Here is a 6,221-nt window from a genome sequence, read left to right as displayed (position 1 = left end):
GAGAGATTCCGAATACAATTACTGTGGGAAAGCCTCGAATGTTCTCTCAGTTTTTAAGAGACATGAGGGTTTATTCTGGAGAGAAATTCCCTTCGAATGTCATCAGTATTGGAAAGTTATTTTTCCACATTCCTTAGGAAACTGAGAATTCACTGCAAAGACACTTGTGAATATAAAGACTGAGGGAATGCCTTTGATGATACCTCTTACATTAGGAAAAATAGGAAGTTTTCTTTGGAGGCAAAAGTTGTGAGTGTATCAATTTGGAAAAAATCTTTCAGTGATTCTTTGTTGGTTTGTGAGAACTCACATTGTAGGGAAACCCTAGAAAAGTGATGCCTCAGCTCTTTACTGAGGGGCCACAAAATAAGTTAAACTGGGAATGGAAATTATCGATTTTGAGTGTGGGTTTACCTTTATCTCATCCTAAGATTGGGCCACTAGTTCATTAATTTTCAGTCTTTTTGTTTTAGTATAAACACGTCTATAGCCATACCTAAAATAAACCTTAAATTATGTTCCATAGTTTTGTATGTAACATGTTAACTCTAATTTACTCTTTAAAAACATCAGTACATAGCATATCCAAAAAGACATTTCTGAATATCTCCTGAGTGAATTAGTTTATCATTAGTGGAAATTAGACCGTATTTACTATATACTTTTCTAGTTTAATGGCATTTTTGTCAGGTAAGCGGACTTTACGATGCTGATTGTTTTTTTATCTTTCTCCTCTAGTATGGCATTTTGTTTAGCTTCTTTCCCAATGCCCATCATCCCCCACTCATTTACGTAAAAAATGTTTTTGTTGTCAATGAGCAGGATTAAAAATGCACAACTTATAAGGCTTCTCTGAGGCCCAGAGAGGTATTGCCTGGCTCTGCTGACCATGAGGAGTAGGTAGAAGTCACTGGGAAGAACACCATCTGGCTCATTCCCCACCTGTATCCTGTTTGTCTTACCCGTGCTTTCTCTTGAAAGTTGACTCAAGGCCAAGAGTCGGAAGCGCTCTATTTTGATCGTGATGCCAGACACCATAGTGCAGCACAAAATGACAGTGACATGGGCTCCCCCCGGACCTCTGATTGGCGGTCTCAGCTCTGGACTGCTTATGCCCAAACTATTCCTTACATGATTAAAAGTAACCTCTAACTGGTTGAAGCCAAAGTCTTTTTCTCGGGGGGTTTGTTTTTGAGGTGGTGTTCTGTTCATGTCCAGCCGAATGCAATATCTAACTAGGAAACCTATTAGTTGGTCCCATTTGATAAGTGTTCCATGTTTCTTTGAAAATAATGTATATTCTCTAAGTTTTCAATGTAGACTATGTGCCCATTAACTCAAGTTAATTGTGTTTTCAGATATAGTATGTACATTCAGGTTTTTGTCCTCAAACTTATTTAGTGGTAGATGTCTATTAAAGTCTTCTTCTAAGGATATGGATTAACGGGGTTTTGTTTTGGTTTTTTGTTTTTTTTGTCATTTCTGTCATTTTTTTCTTTATATATTTGGATGTATAACTAAATACATTCAGGATTAGTTTTTTTTCCTTGTGAATTGTTCCTTTTTATGTAGGGGTCATTTTTTTATAATGAAGTATTTCAGTATGTTAATAAATGACTAAACATTTATGTAGCCCTTCCTATAGCTGAGGCACTTTTCTGAACGCCTTATGAAAATACGAACTTATTGAGTACTCAGTATAAGCTTAAGAAGTATGTACTGTTATTATTCCCATTTTACAGATGAGAAAACTAACATGATATACTGGTAACTTGCCTGAACTCACTGGCTAGTAAATAGTAGAGCCCAGGTTTGAACCCCATCTGTGCTCTTAACCACTAGTCTATCTACTGAGTATATTCTATATGCCAGGCACTGTTTGGGACACTGGTGTTTATAGCAATGCATGAAATGTACGTTTTGCTATTGAAGCACTTACATTCTAAAGGGGGAAGACAGATTATAGAAAAATCAATAAGACTTGCTGTTTTAAGTGTTGATCAGAAAAGCAAAGCATGATAAAATAGTTAAGGGGGGATTGGGATCTTACCGTTGTATATAAAATAGGAAGGGAAGGCCTCTTAGCCAAGGGACACTTGAGCAGAGACCTTAACGAGTTGGGACAGTGAGTCAATGTGTGTGGCAAGAGCAGGCTTGGCATGCAAAGTCCTGCCGCAGAGCAGCCAACGAGATGAGCGTAGAACGAGCTGGGGGTGTAGTGAGGGTGTGATGGAGGATGATGTGGTCAGAGACGTGGTGGATCTTGATCTTGTTGGATTTTATTGTCCCATTAGGACTTTTTCTTATACTTTGAATGAGCTGGCATGCCAGTCAGAGTCCCAGCAGGAAGCAACTGACACAGACTAGGACACTTCAAGTAGAGTTTTCATAAAGAGGCTACTCACAGAGTTGTGGACAGGATGGAGGAAAACCACAAGAAGTCGTTGATACCCAGTAGCGGGTAAGGCCAGGGCTCTATTAACATCCCTACCCCTGAAAGGATAAGAGAAGGGAACAATTACTGAAATCCACAGATAAGAGAGGAAAGAACTGCATTCCAGGAGCTGGGGGGAGGGGGTCGGGGGTAGCATCCAGCTCCACGTTCTGCAAGAAATAGCCAGAGCTAGACGTCCCCTTCTTTCATCCTTCTGATTTCATGCCTAGGGTCCCCATTGACCAAACCCAACCAAAGGCCACAAGGCAAGGAATTCCACTGATGTAGTTCATATTGATTAATGTTACTAGACTCAAAGGTAGAGAAAGTGGGTCCACTGGGGCAAATGGAAGCTATTCAGAACTTTTCACCCCGTTTGCTTCTCAGAATCTACTTTTGTCAGTCACCTGCGTAGAAAGTTCACATACCTGAATTGTAGCAGCCGCTGTGCCATCTGGGTATTGTCAAAGCACTGATGCTCCCACCCGTAGTCTAGAACAGTTGCCTTCACACGTGTTCTTCATATAAGGTAGGTCAGGGGACTCTTGGGAGGAAATCACAAAAATAACCTAAAAGCCCGAGTTACCAGAGGGCTTTTTACCAGCAAAGTAAGGGTCCCATGGAGCTTTATGATTGCATAGGTAACCCTATGCCAGCTGATGTGGGGCTTCTGTTACACAGTAAGGGCAGAGGACATTTGGCACTCAGGCAATCCTTTGGCATGTCCCTTACCCCAGGTTTTTGTTTGTTTTTGATAAATAAATGTAGCAGCTGTATCCTGAGAAGGGCCTATTGGCCAGATGTTCAGACTCCTCAGGGGTGAGGATCCAGACCAGCCCTCCAAGTCCAGCAGAGGTCGTAGTCACAGGTGAAGGGAATCGAGGATGGGATGGTAGAAGTGTGGCGGTTAAGTATCAGTTGCAGCACCGTGAAAAGCTGCTGTCGAGAGCGATCTGTAATTTGTTCACCGATCTTCCTCTTGTAAGTTTCTCCAAGCAAGAGGACTAACCAGAATCCCGTGTGCGTTCACTTCCAAGAAGCAAGTGCATCTGAGTGGCCTAAGTGTTGCGCCATAATGGAGACGGTGGTATATTTCTCAGATCCTTCTTTCAGGACTCTTTAAGGCACTCATGCCCCCGCTGCGGGAAGGGTTCTAATGGCTTGTGCCGCCATGCTCTCAGGAATTCTCTTGGGCCAAAGGAAAGTACCACACCTAAGGCTAAGTCCGCCCCCGCCCCAGGGTAGCCCACTTCCAATGACTGGTTCCTACGGGGAGTGCAAATGCCCAGATTCCTTTGCCTCGATTTGTGATACCCTGAAAGGCCACCTCAGCCCTGGAACTCCCCGTGAGATCAACTGGCATCTCTGTTTTGACCTTATCAGAGTTCAGTCTCTTGTTCTGCCCAATCTTGGTTCTCTCCTTTAGAGATGGTTACCTCAAGCAAGTGACAAACTTCTTGTCCCAAAGTTTTATTTCTTCATCTGTCAAATAGAAATGATAGAAGGCCTACTTTGTAGACTTGTATTAAGTATTCAATTAGTTAACATATGTAAAGCAATTATGGGGCTTCTCATATATATATGTAGGATACATTATTTTATCTTTTATTATAACCTAATTGAAACATCATAGGAATGTACTGAGCAAAATAAGCCACACACAAAAAAAGAGTAAATATTATATGAGACTCTAAATTCCAAGAATAGCAAAAAAAAAAAAAAAAAAAAATCTGTGATAGGAAAAAAAAAATCAGAATGGTGGTTGTATCTAAACACACTGAGATGTGACAGGAAGGAACTTCATGGAGTGAGGAGAATGTTCTATATCTCAATGGGAGTGTAGGTTACATAAGTATATGCAATTGTCAAAATGTATTGAATGATACACTCAAGATACGTACATTGAACTGTATGCAACTCCTGCTTCAACTTGATTTATTTTGCTAAGTGAAAGAAGCCAGACATGAAAAGCCATTTCTTGTATGATTACATTGTATGACATTTAGTAAAAGGCAAAACTGTAGGGAAGGACAACAAATCAGTGGTTTTCAGGGACAAGGAGTAAGAGAGAGGGGGGAATGACTACAAAGGGGCAACTGAAAGGAATTTGGGAGTGATGGAATTGTTCTCTCGTGGCTGTGTTGATGGACACAACTCTAGACGCTTGCCAAAACCCATAGAACTAGACAGCATAAAGAGTGACTATTACTGTCGGTTAAAAAAATCCACCAGGTAGCAGAGGGAATGCAAAATAGAATAAACTATAATACAGGAGCCTAACTATACAAATGAATAACATAATCACAAGGAAGAAAACCAAATTTACTCTGGAAAACTGTATATTTTGACAAGAGATGTAAGGCTGACTATGAAAAGAACTGTCTGGAAACCCTCTGGTTGAAAATGGGTTTCTTACAATGGTGTGGATTAGCGATTGTGAAACTAGATTGTGTGTACTAGAGTTGAACAAGTAAATATGTGGTAGATTATGAAAGCCAGTTTCTTACTCTCAAAGAGATAAGTTGCAAACAAGGAAAGAGAGAAGGCTAGAATCAACACTGTGGCGTTGGAGTGGATTGGAATTGGAGGTATCCGTATGAATCCATGCTTTTTGATAGGTGGATGGATACATGTTTGTGTGCACGCACACGCATGTGCATAGGATAGTACACTTACGTGTATTTTCAAGGCCTATCAGCTCAGGAGGCCTAGTAGCAATGAGAATATCTATCACCCACTGAGATCTTGGTTTCTAAAGTAATATTCTTTTTAAAAAAAACAAAAAACAAAAACAGCACTCTTTGGAGAAATAGGGGGCTGTCACAGGGAATATAGAACCTGCTCCTAAAATGTCTGAATTTCTTTTCATGTAACATAAAGGTTGACAAAGAAGAAGCCCCAAAAATCTGCCTAAAAATTACCCTCAGGTCCTTAACACCTAAGCTGTGCATGTACAGAGAAAGACTATAGGAGGCTTAGAAGAGAGTAGCTAGAGAAAGCTGAAGATTGTGCAGAAAATTCAGAGATCATACATGCCAGTAGTCGGAGGTTGGTTTTTGGACCCATCTGGAGTGGAATGATGAGAGAAGAAAAGAGAGAAAGAGACAGGAGAAGGAAAGGAAGATGAGGGGAGAGGAAGGGAAGGAAGAGGAAAAGAAAAAAGAGAAAAGAGGGAGGAAGAAAGGAAAAGAAACGGAGGGAGGGAAGGAAAGAAAAAAGAGAAAGAAAAAGAGGGAAAAAAAAGAAAGGTTTTTAATTATGCCCCTACAAATGTCACCCCCTGACAGTAAGTACCATGCACTACAAGTAAGGACTGCATCTTAGAAGTCAGTGCAAAACTGAAATAGATCTGTGCTTTTAGAGGCTAAAATCTAGACTTCAGAGGCTCAAGGTGGCCCATTAGTACTATAACTGCCTGCCATAACGAAACCTAATCTTTAGAGGAAGGTACCATAATTAAGAACATCTACCAAGTATATTGTTCACAAGATCCAGCAAACAAGAGCAATAGACACGCAAAGTCTGCAGGAAGATATTGTCAATTAAGAATATAGAAATCTAGGGGCACCTGGATGGCTCAGTCGGTTAAACGTCTGCCTTCAGCTCAGGTCATGATCTCACAGTTTGTGAGTTTGAGACCCGCATCAGGCTCTGTGCTGACAGCTCTGAGCCTGGACTCTCTGTCTCCCTCTCTCTTTCTGCCCCTCCCCCACTCTCGCTCTGTCTCTGTCTCTCTCAAAAATAAACATTAAAAAAAGAAGAAGAATATAGAAATCCATAGGAGCAG

This window comes from Prionailurus viverrinus, chromosome A2, assembly GCF_022837055.1.
Source record: "Prionailurus viverrinus isolate Anna chromosome A2, UM_Priviv_1.0, whole genome shotgun sequence".
NCBI classification, from domain to species: domain Eukaryota; kingdom Metazoa; phylum Chordata; class Mammalia; order Carnivora; family Felidae; genus Prionailurus; species Prionailurus viverrinus.
The sequence above is the reverse complement of the archived record's forward strand: the minus strand, read 5'-3'. Positions refer to the sequence as shown.